The sequence below is a fragment of the Nelumbo lutea genome, chromosome 1 (genome assembly GCF_056320005.1).
Source record: "Nelumbo lutea isolate HS-2025 chromosome 1, American lotus-T2T, whole genome shotgun sequence".
In the NCBI taxonomy this organism is placed as follows: domain Eukaryota; kingdom Viridiplantae; phylum Streptophyta; class Magnoliopsida; order Proteales; family Nelumbonaceae; genus Nelumbo; species Nelumbo lutea.
Window position 1 is genome coordinate 213,552,226 of NC_142684.1, and position 21,463 is coordinate 213,573,688.

Genomic DNA, 21,463 nt, shown 5'->3' on the forward strand with positions numbered 1-21,463 from the left:
ACTTGGTATTCAGTACTGATGTGGCCTCCCCCACACAATTCACAATTAAGAGGCTGCACATGCATGGCAGCTATCTGCATTTCATCAATTTTCTTACTGAGTGCTCCTATTTGTGCAGATAGTGCCGTATAAGTATCAACATTATGCAAGCCATGCTGCTTCCTAGTTTGAGTTCTTTCAGAATGCCATTGATAGTTGTTGGCTGCCATTTCCTCAATAAGTGCACGGGCAACCTCAGGAGTTTTATTATTTATGGACCCTCCAGCTGCAGTATCTAATATGGTCTTATTTGAGTTAGTAAGACCATTATAGAAAGTCTGCACTTGCAGCCAAATGGGGAGGCCATGGTGAGGAACTCTCCTTAACAACTCCTTGTATCGTTCCCATGACTCGTATAAAGATTCCCCCTCTTGCTAAAAAAAAGTAGTGATGTCATTCATCATTTTAACAGTTTTAGAAGGGGGAAAATATTTAGAGAGAAAACGGCTGGCCATTTCATCCCACGTAGCTATTGATCCTATCGGTAATGAATTCAGCCATGCTTTGGCTTTATCCTTCAAAGAAAATGGGAATAACCTCAACCTAATGGCATCCTCACTTACCCCATTTTGTTTGATGGTGTCACAAATTTCAAAAAGTTAGAAGTGTGTGCATTGGGATCTTCATGGGCCAATCCACAGAATTGCACCATGTTTTGAATCATTTGTATGATGGCAGGTTTGATCTCAAAGTTGTTAGCAGCAATATTGGGCCTGATAATGCTGGAGGCAGCTCCAGTGAGAGTGGGTTTGGCATAGTCCATCATAGTCCTCTGCTCAGCCATTTCTTGAGCCTCTTGAGCTTCTTGAGCTTCTTGCTGGACTTGTTTGGCTGCTCTTAGTCGGACATAGAGAGTTCTTTTAATCTCTGGGTCATAGAGGATTTCCTCCAGCTCGACTCTGCTTGTCAGAAACTATGAAAGTCAAGGCAATAAACATGCCAATATTTACAAAATAACTAACCTTATTACAACTGAAAATGTATAGTGAAGTATTGGAATATACAAACCTACATCCTAAACCAAATAAATGTAGCTAACTAAAAGCAGATCAACATCTTATTCAAGGTTCCTTTATCTACATCTATCGATTGCAACATCTGAATTCAGATCCAATTTAGTTGAGTTCAGATCTGCAAGTCTTTGGTATTGTTAGTCCAGAGAAAATTAACAAATAATAATTCAGATCTGAGCTGTATATCTCATACACACTCATTGGTATACACTGCAATATACATCCATTAAGGTTAGAATCAAATCTGTGATGCTTTAGGGCTAATATCAGATCTGATTTGAAAAATATATTAAAAGGACCTGAAATAAACTAAAATCAGTCCTGAGTTAGGCTTGGTTTAAGGATTTTAAGCTCAACAATTGAAGCCCAAACCTATATAGCTGATGCATATCAAACACTTGCTAAGACCTGAAAATCGGGTCTGCAATGTTTGGTATTGTTAATTGCTACAATTCAGATCTGATGTTAGCAGTTTTACAGAACAAAACTCAGTCCAAAGATATTTCAGATCAGATCTCATATCAAACCACCTGCACTTCATATCTATAAATTTATTAGAAAACAGAGTTGGCCAACAAGAACTTTAAATTTAGAAATGGACATCCAAGCCTGAGTGGCTCATGTTCAGTGATTGTAGAAACCTGAAATCAGGTCTGCAATGTTTATACTGTAAGCAGCCTGGATTCAGATTTGAATGCCAGTATATTACAATCTAAAATATGAAGCTCTTTTTGGACCTTTCAGGCCTTACAAACATCAGTCCTATTCTAATCTAAACATCAATTCAGATCGGGTGCAAGAGATTTAAATGATAATAAAACATCAAGATCAAAGAAATTTTAGATCATGTACTCATACTGCCTTAGATTCTCATGCATTTCAGATCTGATTTTACCATTCATGGCTTATATTTTCATCAATGAGGCAAGTCTGATGCATCAAATTGTGAATTGGGTGTTGTTACTACCCGAATTCACATCAGAATAGAGTGGGTTCAGGTCTGAGTTCAGATGAACTCAGATCTGAACCCAAATGCATTCAGACCTGCAACCAGCTAAGCTCAGATTTGAGTTCAAATCTGAGGTTCAGATCTGAAGGCTCACATGTCATTCTTTCAAATATTTTTCATTCCTTGCTACCCTTTGATTCTTAAAGCAAATCTGATATCTCACATTGTGAATGGGGTGCCAAATTCACATCAGAATTGAGTATGTTCAGGTCTGAGTTCAGATGAACTCAGATCTAAACCTAGCAGATTTGCAACCAACTGAACTCAGATCTGACCCCAAGTCTGATTTCACATCAAATTTCTATCATTCTTTGCTACAATTTCAGCCATGAGACAAGTCTGATGTATCAAAATATCAGTCATAATTGAGTAGGTTCAGGTCTGAGTTCTGATGAACTCAGATCTGAACCTAGCAGAATGAAGACCTGCACTCAGCTGAACTCAGATCTAAACTTCAAATTTGAGTTTCAAATTTGATAGTCAGATTTGAAGTTCAGATCTGAAAGCTCTCATGCTATTCTTTCATTGTTTTTTTTTTTCTATATATATATGTATTTTTTTTTAGAAAGGAAGAAAGCTAAAACAAAATACAGCAATGCAACCAAAATCTTTTTGGATGAGTGTAGCTCTGATTGCTGAATGCAATTCAAATCTGAACTCATTTTGAGATTTATAATTTTTTTTTTCTTTTTGGAGGTAATAGAATCACAAATAAGAGAAATCAGACCTACTTCAGCTACACTAAAACTAAAACAAAGGATGGATGATGAACTTACAATTTATCTATAATTTTTGAGGACTTTAGCATGGATTTTTATGCCGGTTTTATTAATTTTTGCCTTAATTTAGCTTAATGCTAAGAATAAGTTCAGGGATAATTAATCCAAGAAAAGGAAGGAAAAAGGCAAGAAAAGAAGGCTCAAAAAGACCAATTTCAGTCCAGCCCGGTCGTGGAAGCAAGAGAGAGCACTTCGGCCCAAGAAGAGCAAGTGAATTCCTTGAGAAAACCCAAGAAAATAAAGCCTAGCTATGAATAGAATTCGGCCCAGCAATGAAGGCCCATTCTCAGCCCAAAAGAGCAGTTCAATGTATAGCTATCATGTGCTAAGAGAGAGCCTAAGTGCAGCCCAAATAGCAGCCCTTAGGAGGCTTTCAAGAGAGCTCTAGAAAGTTCAAGAAAGGGGTGTAATACACCCCATTCTAGAGGCTTCAAGAAGGGGCAAGAGCCCCCTTGAAAAACTATATAAGGAGGCCTCTAGGAGGGGTGAGAGGGTTCAATTGCTTGAGAGAAAGGCTCTCCCACTCTTAGAGGTTCAGCCACCTTGAGAGAAGAGAAGAGAAGAAGGCTAGGCGCAAGGAAGAAGAAGAAGAAGGGCTGAAGGAAGTTCAAGACAAGCAAGCTAGAAGAAGAAGGTGAGTTCGAATTGAGGGATTGTGATTCAAAGATTTTTTGTAATAAATCATTTGTAGTTTCATTCTCTTTTGATTTGAATTCAGTTTCTTAGTTATATGTTCTTTCTTCTTTCTCCTTGTTTCCATTCTTCCTTGATGTATTTCAGCTTGTAAAATTTCAGTTCAGCAATCTAATTCTTTTTGATTCATTCAAATGATCATGCATTGTACTTGAAGTTTCTTGAATAAGGGTGTGATTGCAGATCAATTCGGCCAACTAACCTTCAAAACTCAGATCTGAATTCTCAGATCTGAGATTGCAAGATCTGAATTGCTTGAAAGAGAATTCAGATCTGCAAATTTCAGATTGGGCGAATTAATCTACAGCTTGGAATTCCTAGAGTGCTTGAGAGAGACTCTAGGAATTCAGATCTACTATTCAAGAACTGAATTGAGTGCAAGGTTAGAGATAACTTGCACAATTCAGTTGGTGATCAATTCAGATTTGAATTGATGCCTTAGAAGTGTTTGAAGAAATGCATGCATGGGGATTAGATTCTTGCTAGAGATAGAAGAACCGTCACTCATGCATAGGATGAACATGCGCTTGAGAGAGGCTGTTCATGACCTTGGGGTTTCACCAAACCAAGGCTCAATCATGATTCATTCGAATGATCCAAATTGATAGATTGCTGAATTCTGAGATTGACATTTACTGCTTACTCTTCTAACCTGAATTGAAGGCAATTGGACCAATGATTTAGATAGATTTTAATTTAGGATTTCTTAGCTTTCATTAGAGTTTTGATTTATTTGTTGATCAGATAAGAAATGTTCAATTTAGTATTGGTAATTGTTTCCTAAATCCTCGTGGGAACGATACTTCACTCACTACTTTATTACTTGAACGGCTAGTGCACTTGCTAGTGTCACAATGAGCCACACATCAATGGAACAATCAAATATCAATAGAAGAACCATGGCTCCATCAATGCAGCCCTTGCATTCAAGGCTGAAATGTAAGATGAAAATTTGAAAACCAGCCATGAATGCAATGCTAAAAACCAGATTAAGAATGATCAATCATTACTAATATTGATTCTATAAATACCCGGCAACAGCACCAAAAACTTGATATGTGTGGATCATTGCGACACTAGCAAGTGCACTAGCCGTTCAAGTAATAAAGTAGTGAGTGAAGTATCATTCCCACGAGGATTTAGGAAACAAGTATCAATACTAAATTGAGTATTTCTTATCTGATTAACAAATAAATCAAAACTTTAATGAAAGCTAAAATAATCCTAAATTAAAATCTATCTAAATCATTGGTCCAATTGCCTTCAAATCAGGTTAGAAGAGTAAGCAGTAAATGTTAATCTCAGAATTCAGCAATCTATCAATTTTGATCATTCGAATAAATCATAATTGAGCCTTGGTTTGGTGAAACCCCAAGGTCATGAACAGCCTCTCTCAAGTGCATGTTCATCCTATGCATCAGTGACAATTCTTCTATCTTTAACAAGAATCTAATCCCCATGCATGCATTTTTTCAAACACTTCTAAGGCATCAATTCAAAACTGAATTGATCACCAACTGAATTGTGCAAGTTATCTCTAATCTTGCATCCAATTCAGTTCTTGAATAGTAGATCTGAATTCCTAGAGTATTTCTCAAGCACTCTAGGAATTCCAAGCTTTAGATCCATTCGACCAATCTCAAAATTGCAGATCTGAATATTCTTTCAAGCAATTCAGATCTTGCAATCTCAAATCTGAGAATTCAGATCTGAGTTTTGAAGGTTAGTTGGCCGAATTAATCTACAATAACACCCTTATTCAAGAAACTCCAAATACAATTCATGACCATTCGAATGAATAAAAAAGAATTAGATTGCTGAACTAAAATTTTACAAGCTGAAATACATCAAGGAAGAATGGAAGAAGGAGAAAGAAGAAAGAAAATATAACAAAGAAACAGAATTCAAATTAAAGGAGAATGAAACTACAATTGAGTTATTATAAATGATCTTTGAATCACAAACCCCTAATTTCGAACTCACCTTCTCTTCTAGTTTGCTTGCCTTGAACTTCCTTCAGCCCTTCTTCTTCTTCTTCCTTGCGCCTAACCTTCTTCTCTTCTCTTCTCTCAAGGTGGACGAACCTCTAAGAGTGGGAGAGCCTTCCTCTCCAGCAATTGAACACCTCTCCCCCCTCCTAGAGGCCTCCTTATATAGTTTTTCAAGTGGGCTCTTGCCCCTTCTTGAAGCCTCTAGAATGGGGTGTATTACACCCCATTCTTGAGCTTTCTAGAGCTCTCTTGAAAGCCTCCTAAGGGCTGCTATTTGGGCTGCACTTAGGATCTCTCTTAGCACATGATAGCTATACATTGAGCTACTCTTTTGGGCTGAGAATGGGCCTTCCTTGCTGGGCCGAATACTATTCTTAGCTAGGCTTTCTTTTCTTGGGTTTTTTCAAGGAATCCACTTGCTCTTCTTGGGCCAAAGTGCTCTCTCTTGCTTCCACAACCGGGCTGGACCAAATTTGGTCTTTTTGAACCTTTTTTTCTTGCCTTTTTCCTTCATTTTCTTGGATTAATTACCCCTGAAAGTTATTCTTAGCATTAAGCTAAATTAAGGCAAAAATTAATAAAACCGGCATAAAAATCCATGCTAAAGTCCTCAAAAAATTATAGATAAATTGTAAGTTCATCACTAGGGCTGTGGAAAGCCTAACCATGTTAATGAATATATTTTTATCTTTATGATTTATCCAAGATTGTGATTTTCATATAGTCTATGAATTATTGTGCTTAATGCAATTAAGAGCTTGGCCACCTCTTAATTGATTTGTGTTATGTGAATGAATCGAGAGAGGAATTCACATAATCGACTGAATAATTCATAGTGTGAATTGAATGGTATGTATATATATATATATATATATATACATGATTCATCTGAACTTAATGGTTTTTTTTGGACTTAATGCATTTTCATCTTGAGAGCTCTACTTGAGAGATCGAAGGGTTACCTGATGGACGTAGTTTTAGTATATCTGGAGAGAGAATATTGAATAAAATTGGAAAGACCTCAGCTTATGGGAATGACAAATAATCTTGGTTAATCGAATCCATTAATATTCATTACATTGGTTAGGTGGACCTAAAAGTCCTAGCGATTTCATCCATTGCATATTCAATTAGTGATCCTTGCTTCTATTTTCTTTTTCTAGTTTTTAATTTCAGTAGTTCTTGCTCAAATCTGAATTTCGTTTGTCCAGATAATTAGGGAAGACTGTGGTTTTAATACTTATTTTGTTAAATCCCCGTTGGAACGATATTTTATACTACTTGATAACTAGTGCACTTGCTAGGGTTATATTTATAGCTATCAATAAGTCTGGTGGAGAGGCATGGAAGTATGCTGACTTGGCCAGGACTAGTTTGGATGTCCCCTCCATCCTGGGTGAAAGGTATGGTGACTTTGGTAACCCTGCTGTCTTGACAGATTGTTGACATAGTCGACTTGTTCAGTAGATGGCCTAAACTAATTTCCAACTTGGCAGTCAGTACTGCTGTGGCCTCCCCCAAACAATTCACAAGTAAGAGGCTGCACATGCATGGCAGCTATCTACATTTCATCAATTTTCTTACTGAGTATTCCTATTTGTGCAGATAGTGTCGTATAAGTATCAACATTATGCAAGCCATGCTACTTTCTAGTTTGGGTTCTTTCAGAATGCCATTGATAGTTGTTGGCTGCCATTTCTTCAATGAGTGCATGGGCAACCTCAGGAGTCTTATTGTTTATGGACCCTCTGGTTGCAACATCTATATGGTCTTATTTGAGTCAGTAAGACCATTATAGAAGGTCTGCACTTGCAGCCATATGGGAAGGCCATGGCGAGGAACTCTTCTCAGCATCTCCTTGTATCTTTCCCATGACTCATATAAAGATTCCCCTTCTTGTTGGAAAAATGTAGTGATATCATTCCTCATTTTAGCAGTTTTAGAAGGGGGAAAATACTTAGAGAGGAAATGGCTGGCCATTTCATCCCATGTAGCTAGTGATCCCATTGGTAATGAATTCAGCCTTGCTTTGGCTTTATCCTTCAAAGAGAATGGGAATAACCTCAGCCTAATGGCATCATCACTTACCCCATTGTGTTTGAAGGTATCACATATTTCTAAAAAGTTAGCAATATGTGCGTTGGGATCTTCGTGGGCAATTTTACAGAATTGCACAGTGTTTTGAATTATCTATATAATGGCAAGGTTCATCTCAAAGTTGTTAACAGCAATAGTAGGCCAGATAATGCTGGAAGGAGCTTGAGTGAGTGAGGGTTTGGCATAATCCATCATGGTTCTCTATTCAGCCATTGCTTGAGCTTCTTGAGCTTCTTGTTGGACTTGTCTAGCTGCTCTTAGATGGACACTTTGGGTCATAGAGGATCTCCTCCAGCTCGACTCTGCTTGTCATAAACTGTGAAATTCAAGGCAATAAAAAGGCTAATACAACAGAATATGATTACTTAAACCTACTATAACTGAGATATGTACAATGGTTTATTGTCATACAAGTACTAATCATAATTAAATTTTTGATTATTAAAAAGGATCTGATCCAACAATCTTATTCACATCCCTTAATTGCAGAATCTTTTAGGTCTACAATCTGATTTGATGTATTTTTGTTATTTAGTGGAAATAAATAAAGTGCATGTTTGATTCATGTTGTTTGGTTTAATTCTGTGTAAAACCCTAAAACTGGACATTTATAGAGACTCGTGTTAGTTTTAAATGTTCACAGCCGTTGGATAAGTCTGGGGAGATTTATCCTGCCAAGGCTGATACTGGTGTGCCACCAAGTGTTGGGATGGCCTGTCTCAGCCACCAGGGTAAGACCCGAGGCACAGGCAGTATGGGATTACTTGAATCCTTGAACCGGACCAGGTTTCCAGTATTGCCCTGGACCTTGCAGATAGAAAAACTGGAAAGTTCCACCTGGCCCCTATACTCGATTATGACACTTCACTAGGTGTTGGATCAAGCTGCCTTTGATATGCCAATCAGTGAGATCCTTAGCGAGGATCAAAACCTGGGTATGTTGGGGCAGTTTGAGAATTCATCTGAGTGGGTGATCATAGTTACAGAATAAGCCACTTTGTCGGACAAAGGGTAATGATCGGGAATGCACTCTCTCTGATGGAAACCAAACTGTCGGCAGTTGATTTCAATTGTTGGAATTTTGTTTTGCAAAATTAATATATTTATATATATATGTACGGTTTCAAATTGTTTGCAAATGGTTTTAATTCCCGGGATCCATGTGAGAGGAGAGTGTAGCACTGTTACTTGCAGCCGAGGGAGAGGTCCTCTCTTGTCGGGCAGTGCTTGATCAGTAAGGGCTGAGAGGTTAAGTGTAAGACCATTGAGGATAATACCTGATGGGCTAATCTTGCACCTGCCCACAGTTCCTGGGTTTTTATAAGATGGCTTGGCCCAGGGACCACTTAATGTAAGTGTTGGGCCCATAGGGTCCATATGATGGACTCAAGGGGTTCATTGAGTTTTTCAGTGAATTCGGTTGGGCCTTGTATTAAAGGCTGGGCCAAACCCATGTGGCTGGTGTGTAGATCAATGCTTGGGTCCCACGCCATACAAAGATGCGCAACTAGGCAGTAGATTGGAAAGTAATTAGACACTGAACACTTAATGGGCCAGAAGCCCATTTCGAGGTGGGATGATATGATCACCCATCCTTGGGGCGAATCTGAGATTAATGTTAGTAAAAGGATTGGGCCTTTAGCCTTATCCACTCTTGGAGACCAAATTCAAATTAGCTTTGAATCTGGTAACCTTCTGATAAGATCAGGAGTAAGCTAACTTTATCTGTAGATAGGATTAAGATTATCCCCTATCTGAATATTGATTTGGATTGGGATAACTCCTAATTAGGAGGTTTCTTAATCAAGAAGAAAGGAGGAGAAACCCTAACCAAAAAGGAGAGAAATACAACAGATTTTGAATCAAGAGAAATCGCAAGAAAGGTTCCTACGAATTGAGATCAAATCTCATACTCAAGAAAAAGAAAGAAGAAGCAGTTTAGCTTTTTCGCTTAAGGAGTTCTCCTCTTGCCGCCGCCATCTGTTTTTGCAAGATTAGATCTTTGCAGAAAAAGAAAGTCAAGAAATCTATTCTTGACATCAGTCTTGCAAGAAAGACTAAAAAAGATTCAGTGTTTAGTACTTCCAGAGGACTCTTGTGAAGGATCAAGTGTGTAGGATGCACTCTGCTGGTTCTGTTCCATCCACAGCTGTGTCATCTTCAACAAGAACAGGTCTTGGAGCATTCTTTGGGCGTGAACACCAACTTTGGGAGATAGTACTTCTCCGGATTAGGTATATTCCTCCCATTTGTCTTTTGGTACAGATCTAGTTTGATTATGGTTCAAGTAGGATCCTTGAATATTGTATTCTAAATTTAGGGAATATGATTCCCAGTTGGGAGAAGGTAGGAAATTTTTGAAATTTGCCCACCCATTCCACAACCTTTATGGCGTCCATTAGATGGATCCTACCATTCTTTCAGTGGTATCAGAGCCACAGGTTCGAATCTTGAACCAAAAGAAAATCAGATCTGACCCTGCGCAGATGGATAGAAGGTGTTCTTTCAAGATTTGCGCAGATTGTTTTCTTTATTTCAAGAAACTGTTTCTTGTTAAGGGCGATTGATCTGAAAATAATTTTTATTAAATCCAAAATTTATTTAGAATTGTTCTTTATTTATTTTGATTTAATGGACTGTTCGAACCTGGAGATCGCAGTGCAGATTTGGCGCAGATAGTCTGCGCCCCTTTTTCTTTCTATTTATTTAATTCGGTTTGTAAAATTTTTTTTTTATTTTTAGACTGATTGTATAGGATTTGATCAAGAATGTAATTAATAGAAATAGGATTTCTATTATTTTTCTTGATTAAAGAAGAAGGAAGAAGAAGGCGGCGCTGGAGATTTGCAGTTGAAGAAATTACTTTCTGCGATTTGCAGTTTGTGAAACTGCAACCCTTGTGATTAACCTCTGTTTTGCAGGTGGTGTGAACAGTCCATAGATTGATTTGTGATTGTTTGAAATCAAAATTATTAATTTCAGATCTTTCATGAATTAATTCTTGAATTGAAAATCAGTTTTGGATCCTCTCGGACTAGATTGGACCAAAACTGTTTGGACCGAATCTGGGGTTCGATAGGGACTGTTTTTCAGTCTGTATTTCTCACACTTGCTGTTCTAAATCTGATGTTCAATTACAGGGATTATATCGGCCCACCTGTAAAGCCCAGTTTTAAAGGGTTAAAACTGCAAAAGTCCCATTACTGTGAGATAAGCTGTATGAGCCGAACTGCTATCTGCGATTCAGCCCATAGACCTAGTAGACATTAATTGTTAATGACTTAGATTTCAATGGGATATTCAATGGGCTTTACAACAGTTAATTGATTGGATCAATTCCTCCTTTACATGTGATGTTTGGATGTTTGATGTGCTGCGACCATGGGCCATAAGTACTTGGCCCATGAAGACTCGTTAGTGGCTCTTGCGCACACCATGGCTGAATGCACATCATTGCCATGGTGTCCTTCAAGGTCATTGGATGACCCCTCTTTGCTTGGTGGGCCCCACAACCCTGAAAAGGGATGCGTACGGAACCCCTAGCCGATTAAGGCCCACTAGAAATCTGACTTTATGAAAGTCAGTGGGAGCCACTCTGGTTTGACCTAAATTAAAATTAGGGCATAATTTTGTTCCCTCCAGCAAATATGAATGCATGTGATAGGGAGACCCATATGATGGACTCTCTAAAGTCCTTCCGTCATTAACACAATGATGGGTCCTTCAGTAATGAGGAAACGCACCATAAAATTGGGCTATCCATTTGCTGTTGGATCTATTAGAGTGTTTCATAAGATGATAGGGGCGTCATAGACCGATGTGGGTGGGGCTTCACCAGAAAATGGGAACTCTCTCACGGTACCTTGGCGTAACGTGAATATGATGGGTAAGCACTCACTGGACAGAACGGTTTACCTGAAAATGGCTCTGAACCTTGTCTGACAAAGGCCAAAGGGAAACTCATTTGATGAGTGAATATGATCTGTCACAGAAAGGTGGTGAGGTTATGCAGCTGAAACATTTGGCTTCACGCACCCCATGTGATTTCCCACATTTCCAGAGACATTTCGTCGTCTCCGTCATTGAGAAAGGAGGGAAATCTTAGAGATGAACAAATGGGAATGGAACATAGATTAAAAGCCATATCTATGTAGGTAACATGAATCAAACTAAGGTTGTGGACTAATGATTTTGCTATTTTATCAGAAAATGGCAAATGGTCAATTTGCAAAGCTTCTAGACGATAACAATCTTAAGGGCCCAAACTATGCCGACTAGTACAGAAATCTTATGCTGGTCCTAACTTCCAAAAAGTTAGACAAGGTGGTGAAAAATCCTGCCCCGGAAAGTCCAGGTGATAGGGCTTCTGAGGCCCGTAGGAGAGACTACCAAGAGTGGGAGGATAAGAACTCCCTAGCCCGCTGCTTTGTCATTGCCTCATTAGAGAACTCAATACAGAGGCAGCTCGATCAGATCGAACTAGCCAAGGACATATTGGACAGTCTAAGGACAATGTATGAAGAGCAGAACCGTTCTACTCGACAGAAGGTCCTGAAATTGTTCATGACCGTGCAGATGACCAAAGGGCAGAAAGTTCATGCATTGTCTTTGGATGAAGGGATACATTAACAAACTTGAAGCTCTTGGATCCGGGCTAGATCTTGGCACGCAAGTGGATGCCATCCTCAATTCTTTGCCCTCTTCCTTCAATGCGTTCACAATGAACTACTATATGAGTAAGCTGAATGTCAGCGTCCAGGAACTCAGCAATATATTGCAGAGAGCTGAGGATCTACTCATGAAGGATGAGCCTGTGGTTATGCTTGTTGAAGCTAACAAATCGGGCAAGAAAAAGAGAAAGGCAAAGAAGCCTCAGAAGAAGGCTGCCAAACCTAAGAAGCAGAAGAAGAACAAGGCATCTGATGTCTGTCACTTCTACAAGCAGACCGGCCACTGGAAGAGGAATTGTCCTGCCACCTGGAATCTAAGAAAGGTAACATCGAAACTTGTGTCATAGAAACTAACATGTTAGTTACTTCAGTGTCCTGGTGTGTTGACTCCGGGGCTTCAACTCATGCCTGTAACTCACTGCAGAGGTTCAAAGTTAGCAGAAGGTTGAGTGAAGGTGAAGTGACACAATTCTTGGGAACAACTGTAAGTGTTGCAACGACGGCAATAGGAACCGTAGAATTAGTTTTTAAAGAAGGTATACTTGTACTTAAAGATTTTCTTTATGTACAGAACTTGAAAAGAAATTTAATTTCTGTTTCAAAACTGTGTGCTGATGGATATAGTGTTTATTTTAGTAATATGATTACTGTTAAACGGAATAATAAATTCATCGCATGCGGGGAACTAGAGAACGGTCTCTATGTTCTACATCTTTCTCTGGAAACTAACTTAACCGAAACTATGTCGGTCAAAAATCCCAAGAAAAGGACTCGTGATACAGTAAGTCCCACATGCCTCTAGCGTTACCGACTTGGCCATATCGGTATTGACCGAATCACAAGGCTGGTAAAGGATGGTCCTTTGGATTTTCTAATCGTAGAAAATCTTCCCACTTGTGAACCTTGCCTTCAAGGTAAGATGTCTAAGCGGCCATTTGACGGTAAGCCTGAAAGATCTGAAGGCACACTTGACCTGATACATACTGATGTATGTGGTCCCCTGAGTTTTAGGACACCGAATCAATGCGTGTACTTCATCACCTTTACAGATGATTTTTCACGATATGGTTACGTGTACCTAATGAGACATAAGTCTGAATCATTTGAAAAGTTCAAAGAGTTTAGACAGAAAGTCGAGAAACAGTTAGGGAGAGAAGTTAAGGCCCTTCGATCATATCGAGGTGGCAAGTATCTCTCTGACAAATTCAGGGACAATTAAATGCCAACGGGATAGTGTCACAATTAGCTCCTCCTGCTACACCTCAACTCAATGGTGTTTTTGAGAGGAGGAATAGGACCTTGTTGGACATGGTCTGGTCACTTCTCGTACGCTCACAATTACCCACATCCTTTTGGGGATACGCATTAGAGACTGCTATCTACGTGCTGAATCGGGTTCCAACCAAATCAGTTCCGAAAACTCCATATGAACTTTGGACCGGAAGGAAGCCAAGTGTAAGACACTTGAAGATTTGGGGTTGTCCTGCACACGTTAAAATAACAAGTGCGGACAAGTTGGAATCTAAAACCAGTCGTTGCCTGTTTATTGGCTACCCAAAGGATTCGGTGGGTTATCTATTCTATGACCCGAGTGAGCAAAAAGTGTTATGCAGTCAAAACGCCCAATTCTTAGAATCCGATTACATCCTGAACACCCATCGTCAGGAAATAGTTCTTGATGAGGAGAGCTTAGGAGCAGTGGGAGATGTCCCACAAATTCCACGTAATGACCAACCTAGAAGAACCACCCGGGTATCCAGACAACCAGTCCGATATGGTTATGACCAGGATAGTTACCTGGTGGAAACCTTGACTAGTGAAGAGGATCCCGTGACTTACGTGGAAGCTATGTTAGACATAGACTCCCAGAAGTGGGTGGAGGCCATGAGAGCTGAAATGGACTCAATGGAGACCAATGGAGTCTGGACTCTAGTGGATCCGCCCTCCGGGGTAAAAGTAATTGGTTGCAAATGGATCTACAAGAGGAAGAAGGGCCCCGATGGCAAGATTTAGACCTTTAAAGCTCGTTTGGTGGCGAAAGGGTATACTCAGAAAGAAGGCATCGACTATGAGGAAACCTTTTCGCCCATGGCCATGCTTAAATCCATTAGGATCCTGCTAGCTGTAGCAGCGTACCATGACTACGAGATTTGGCAAATGGATGTCAAAACCGCATTCCTGAATGGAGATCTTAGTGAAGATATCTACATGCAGCAGCCGCAAGGCTTCATTGCTGCTGGTCAGGAACACATGGTATGTAAACTTAATAGATCCATATATGGACTTAAGCAGGCTTCTAGGAGTTGGAACATCCGTTTTGATTCTGCAGTCAAAACGTTTGACTTTGAGCAGAATCCAGATGAGCCCTGTGTTTACAGGAAGTCCAGTGGGGATAAGATCACCTTTTTGGTGTTGTACGTGGACGATATCCTACTCATTGGGAATGATGTAGGAATGTTGACTTCGATCAAGGTATGGCTATCACAGTAGTTCTCCATGAAAGATCTTGGAGAAGCTTCATACGTACTGGGTCTTCGACTCTATAGAGATAGATCGAAGCAGATAATTGGATTATCCCAGGCTGCTTATATTGACAAAATTGTCAAGAGTTACAGCATGGAGAACTCCAAGAAAGGAAACGTTCCTTTCAGGCATGGAGTCACTCTCTCCAAGAAAATGTCTCCCAAGACTTCTGAGGAGATTGAGAGCATGAGAGACGTTCCCTATGCCTCAGCCGTAGGGAGCATCATGTATGCCATGCTGTGCACTCGCCCAGACATTGCTCAGGCGGTGAGTGCGGTAAGCAGATTCCAGACAAACCTAGGGCAGGAGCATTGGACTGCTGTGAAGAACATAATCAAATACCTTCGAAGGACAAAAGAGTTTTGTCTGGTATTCGATGGTAGTTCACTTCAAGTTCTAGGGTATACCGATGCCTATTTCCAGTCAGATCCAGATGATAGAAAGTCTACATCTGGGTATGTTTTCACGATAGGATCGTGTGCTGTTTGCTGGAAAAGTAGCAAACAGGGGTCCACTACAGACTCCACAACCGAGGCCGAGTACATTGCCGCAAGTGAAGCTGCCAAGGAAGCCGTGTGGATGAAGAAGTTCATACACGAACTGGGAGTGATTCCATCCAGCACATCTCCCATCCCGTTGTTGTGTGACAACAATGGAGCGATCGCCCAGGCTAAAGAGCCTCGGGCTCACTCAAAGTCAAAGCACATCGAGAGAAAGTACCATGTACTGTGGGAGATCGTTGGTAGAGGGGACGTCCTGATTCAGAAGGTAGCATCAGCAGATAATGTGGCAGATCCATTGACTAAGCCACTGACATAGAAGGTGTTTGAGAAACACGTGGAAAGTATGGGACTCCGACTTGTACCAGATTGGACCTAAGTGCAAGTGGGAGCTGTTAGACAGTTTTTGTATGCCCTTAGCTTCAATCTGATTTGATGTACTTTTGTTATTTAGTGGAAATAAATAAAGTGCATGTTTGATTCATGTTGTTTGGTTTAATTCTGTGTAAAACCCTAAAACTGGACATTTATAGAGACTCGTGTTAGTTTTAAATGTTCACAGCCATTGGATAAGTCTGGGGAGATTTATCCTGCCAAGGCTGATACTGGTGTGCCACCAAGTGTTGGGATGCCTGTCTCAGCCACCAGGGTAAGACCCGAGGCACATGCAGTATGGGATTACTTGAATCCTTGAACCGGACCAGATTTCCAGTATTGCCCTGGACCTTGGAGATAGATGGGCAAAACTATAAAGTTACACCTGACCCCTAGACTCGATTATGACACTTCACTAGGTGTTGGATCAGGCTGCCTTTGATATGCCAATCAGTGAGATCCTTAGCGGGGATCAAAACTTGGGTTGTTGGGGTAGTTTGAGAATTCATCTGAGTGGGTGATCATAGTTACAGAATCAGCCACTTTGTCGGACAAAGGGTAATGATCGGGAATGCACTCTCTCTGATGGAAACCAAACTGCTGGCAGTTGATTTCAATCGTTGGAATTTTGTTTTGCAAAATTAATATATTTATATATATATGTACGGTTTCAAATTGTTTGCAAATGGTTTTAATTCTCGGGATCCATGTGAGAGGAGAGTGCGGCACTGTTCCTTGCAGCCGAGGGAGAGGTCCTCTCTTGTCGGGCAGTGCTTGATCATTAAGGGCTAAGAGGTTAAGTGTAAGACCATTGAGGATAATACCTGATGGGCTAATCTTGCACCTGCCCACAGTCCCTGGGTTTTTATAAGATGGCTTGGCCCAGGGACCACTTAATGTAAGTGTTGGGCCCATAGGGTCCATATGATGGACTCAAGGGGTTCATTGAGTTTTTCAGTGAATTCGGTTGGGCCTTGTATTAAAGGCTGGGCTGAACCCATGTTGCTGGTGTGTAGATCAATGCTTGGGTCCCATGCCATACAAAGAAGCCCAACTGGGCAGCAGATTGGAAAGTAATTAGACACTGAACACTTAATGGGCCAGAAGCCCATTTCGAGGTGAGCTGATATGATCACCCATCCTTGGGGTGAATCTGAGATTAATGTTAGTAAAAGGATTGGGCCTTTAGCCTTATCCACTCTTGGAGACCAAATTCAAATTAGATTTGAATCTGGTAACCTCCTGATAAGATCAGGAGTAAGCTAACTTTATCTGCAGATAGGATTAAGATTATCCCCTATCCAAATACTGATTTGGATTGGGATAACTCCTAATTAGGAGGTTTCTTAATCAAGAAGAAAGGAGGAGAAACCCTAACCAAAAAGGAGAGAAATACAATAGATTTTGAATAAAGAGAAATCGCAAGAAAGGTTCCTGCAAATTGAGATCAGATCTCATACTCTAGAAAAAGAAAGAAGAAGCAGTTCAGCTTTTTCGCTTTTGGAGTTCTCCTCCTGCCACCGCCATCTGTTTTTGCAAGATTAGATCTTTGCAGAAAAAGAAAGTCAAGAAATCTATTCTTGACATCAGTCTTGCAAGAAAGACTGAAAAAGATTCAGTGTTTAGTACTTCCAGAGGATTCTTGTGAAGGATCCAGTGTGTAGGATGCCCTCTGCTAGATCTGTTCCATCCACAAATGTGTCATCTTCAGCAGGAACAGATCTTGGAGTATTCTTTGGGCGTGAACACCAACTTTGGGAGATAGTGTTTCTCCGGATCAGGTATATTCCTCCCATTTGTCTTTTGGTACATATCTGGTTTGATTATGGTTCAAGTAGGATCCTTGAATATTGTATTCTAAATTTAGGGAATATGATTCCCAATTGGGAGAAGGTAGGAAATTTTTGAAATTCGCCCACCCATTCCGCAACCTTTATGGCGTCCATTAGATGGATCCTACCATTCTTTCACTCCTTGTATCTTTCCCATGACTCATATAAAGATTCCCCTTCTTGTTGAAGAAATGTAGTGATATCATTCCTCATTTTAGCAATTTTAGAAGGGGGAAATACTTAGAGAGGAAATAGCTGGCCATTTCATCCCACGTAGCTAGTGATCCCATTGGTAATGAATTCAGCCATGCTTTGGCTTTGTCCTTCAATGAGAATGGGAATAACCTCAGCCTATTGGCATTATCACTTACCCCATTGTATTTGAAGGTATCACATATTTCTAAAAAGTTAGCAATATGTGCATTGGGATCTTCATGGGCCATTCTACAGAATTGCACAATGTTTTGAATCATCTATATAATGGCAGGGTTCATCTCAAAGTTGTTAACAGCAATAGTAGGCCGGATAATGCTGGAAGGAGCTTCAGTGAGTGAGGGTTTGGCATAATCCATCATGGTTCTCTATTCAGCCATTGCTTGAGCTTCTTGAGCTTCTTGTTGGACTTGTCTAGCTGCTCTTAGATGGACACTTTGGGTCATAGAAGATCTCCTCCAGCTCGACTCTGCTTGTCATAAACTGTGAAATTCAAGGCAATAAAAAGGCTAATACAACAGAATATGATTACTTAAACCTACTATAACTGAGATATGTACAATGATTTATTGTCATACAAGTACTAATCATAATTAAATTTTTGATTATTAAAAAGGATCTGATCCAACAATCTTATTCACATCCCTTAATTGCAGAATCTTTTAGGTCTACAATTCTTTGGGCTTGTTGGTTCAAAGAAATTCAACAAATTCATGAAATATGAATGGAATATACAATTCTTGAAATACAATGTATACAATTGCACACATCTATTAACATTTGCTAGGCTAAGGGCTGCTTATCAGAGCTGAATTGTCAATGTGCCTTCAATGGACCTAAATTGGGCTACAATCAAACCTGAGCCAGGTTTGGGTTCAGGTTTGTAAGCTTATGCAAGTGTATGGCTTCACAAGTTTGAAGAATTCTATTGACCTAAAATCAGGTCTGATATTGTCCTGTAAATGTTGCTGCTATTGAAAGTAGTTCAGTTCACATTCAATCCATTCAATATCTCGGTTTAGACCTCTTATGAATCCGTACAATTGCTCATAAGTCAAAACCATCCATAGCAACCCAAAGTGCAGCAGTAGACAAAACATTCATTCCACACAATTTCAAATTCAGGTCTACTGTTATTGTAAGCTATAGTGCAGCAGTAGCAGATCTAAATTGAGTCCAAATCTTTAGACTTTCTATTCATGCATAGCTGAAATCAGAGCTATCTAACTTGAAAATTTTCAAGGATCAGCCTAGGACCATTCACAATGCCAATTTAGTAATGTTAATTGTAATACAATCCTGTTCAAAACTTGCCCTGATTCAGCCTTATTGTAGCAGCTCCGCTGTAGCAGCCATGCTACAGGTCTGAATTCTAATAGGAAAAAAAGGTGTAAAAGTGCCACTTTGCATGAAATCTTTTGAGGCATAAAAAATTCTCAGATTAAATATACTTTTTGATGAGAGTAGAATTTATCATATTTTTATCCACAATTATTCTGTGTTTTATACTGAATTAGCACCTAATTGGACTCATATTTCAGTTTAGGGCATGAAACAAAGCATCAGGAGCAAAGAAAGACAAATCGGATGATTTTTCATAGTTTCGGCACCATTCAGTAATCTGGGCCTAACTCTCGTATCCAAACTCCCATTGGGCCAATTCAAGACTCACTGGAAAGATAAGAGAAAAATCCACAAGTTTTATGTTTTGGGATTTTGCAGATTCAGCATGCATCAAAGTCAAATTCGGGCCTGAAGTCGCAAAAAATTCGTAGGAAGGCCCAATCCGCAGCTGAAGCCCAACTTGTAGAAAAGCCTGGCAGCAGCCCAATTCACAGAGGAGGTCTAATACGAATCCAAGAACAAAAAACTGAGAAGAGTCATTCCAAATCTAAATTCTTGATGTAATCTTAGAAATATAAAAGGATTGAGTTCATTAGATAAAGAGATAAGAGTAGGATTAGAATAGGACTTTCTATTCTTGTAAGATAAACTTCAAGAGGAAGTAGGAGACCACTCCCTCCCCTTAAGCTATATAAAGGAGGGGAAGGACCAGCTTTAGGATTACACAATCACTCAATCTTGGGGATTGAATCAAGAAGAAAGGAGCAATCAGTCAAGAAAGGAGCAAGAATTCAAGAAGAAGGTGGCGACAAGAGGAAGAGATCTTAGCATCATGGGCTTAATGCAATTAAGGACTTGGCCACCTCTTAATTGATTTGAGTTATGTGAATGAATCAAGAGAGGAATTCACATAATCGACTGAACAATTCATAGTGTGAATTGAATGGTATATAGAGATATATATACATGATTCATCTGAATTTCATGGTCTTCTTGGACTTAATGCACTCCCATCTTGAGAGTTCTACTCGAGAGATCGATGGGCTACCTGATGGGCATAGGTTTAGTATATCTCGAGAGAGAATATTAAATAAAATTGGTAAGACTTCAGCTTATGAGAATGACAACTAATCTTGGTAAATTGAACCCATAAATATTCATTGCAATGGTTAGGTGGACCAAAAGCCCTGGCGATCCCATCCTTTGCAGATTCGATTAGTGATCACCTTCGCTTTTACTTTCTTATGCCAGTTTTTATTTTTAGTAGATCTTGCTCAAATCTAAAATTCAATTATCCAAATAATTAGGGAAGATGGTGGTTCTAATGCCTATTTTGTTAAATCCCCGTGGGAACAATATTTTTTATAGTACTTGATAACTAGTGTTATATATTTATAGGGTTATATATTTATAGCTATCAAGTTTTTGGCGCTGCTGCCAGGGATTTAATCCTAAAATAATATTAGAATTTGTTAACCTTAATTCTTGTTGGTTCAGATTTATTAGTGCATGATACACACTAGAAGAGAAGGACTAGCAAGATTTGATCCTGAAATAGAAAGAACCCTTCTTTATTTAAAGAGATGCTTAGGGAGTATCCTCACCATGGAATACCAACTTGGTATCAAAATCAGACCTTTTATAATGGCATTACCCCCCCCCCCCCAATCAATCTATTATTGATGCAGCCACAGGTGGCACTATATCACGAGAAGAACACTAGAGGAAGCCTATGACCTAATAGAGGAAATGGTGTCAAACAGGTACCAGTGGAGCAATGGTCGAACTAATCAGAGGGGAGTACACCACATTGATTCCTTTGCATCCCTATCTGCACAAATTGCCAACCTAAATAAGAGACTAGATAATTTTAGTATTGCAGCCATGAATACACCATTTAGCATCTCATGCGATTTATGTGGTCAATTAGGACATACTAATTCTGATTGTCAATTAAATAGTCCTTTTATTTCTCATGAGAATGCTAATTTTATCTCTAATGTTGGTAGGCCAAACTCCAACCCATACTCCAATACATACAACCCAAGGTGGAGGAATCACCCAAACTTTTCATGGAGTAACAATCAGCAAAAGGCACCCATGGGTTTCCAACCACAGCCGCCCCCATAAGAAAAAAAGAACAATTTGGAGGAAAAGATCTCTAAGTTCATTAATGCCACTGGAGCAAGGTTCCAAAGCCATGAAGCATCGATTAAGAACTTAGAAGTTCAAGTGGGGCAGATTGTGCATATGTTGTCAGAAAGAAAAGAGGAATGGCTGCCTAACAATATGGAGAAGAATGCAAAAGAGCAAGTAAGTGCCATAGCTTTAGGAAGCGGGAAGACGATTTGTGAGACCCAGAAGGATGATAAGGAAGCTGATGTG

The 21,463-nt window shown here is 39.6% G+C and overlaps 1 long non-coding RNA gene and 2 other non-coding genes across 3 annotated transcripts; 2 read left to right on the forward strand and 1 right to left on the reverse strand.

The window, feature by feature from the left end:
• Positions 1-339: 339 nt before the first annotated feature.
• On the forward strand, positions 340-446 carry LOC148880869 (small nucleolar RNA R71). Its single transcript, XR_016106271.1, has one exon. It is a non-coding gene; the product is annotated as a small nucleolar RNA R71 (small nucleolar RNA).
• Positions 411-5,632, reverse strand: LOC148880870 (uncharacterized). Its single transcript, XR_016099450.1, has 2 exons — positions 5,517-5,632; positions 411-938 (listed from the first exon to the last, which is right to left on the reverse strand). It is a non-coding gene; the product is annotated as an uncharacterized LOC148880870 (long non-coding RNA).
• A 1,717-nt stretch (positions 5,633-7,349) lies between these two features.
• Positions 7,350-7,456, forward strand: LOC148880871 (small nucleolar RNA R71). Its single transcript, XR_016106263.1, has one exon. It is a non-coding gene; the product is annotated as a small nucleolar RNA R71 (small nucleolar RNA).
• Positions 7,457-21,463: the final 14,007 nt, after the last annotated feature.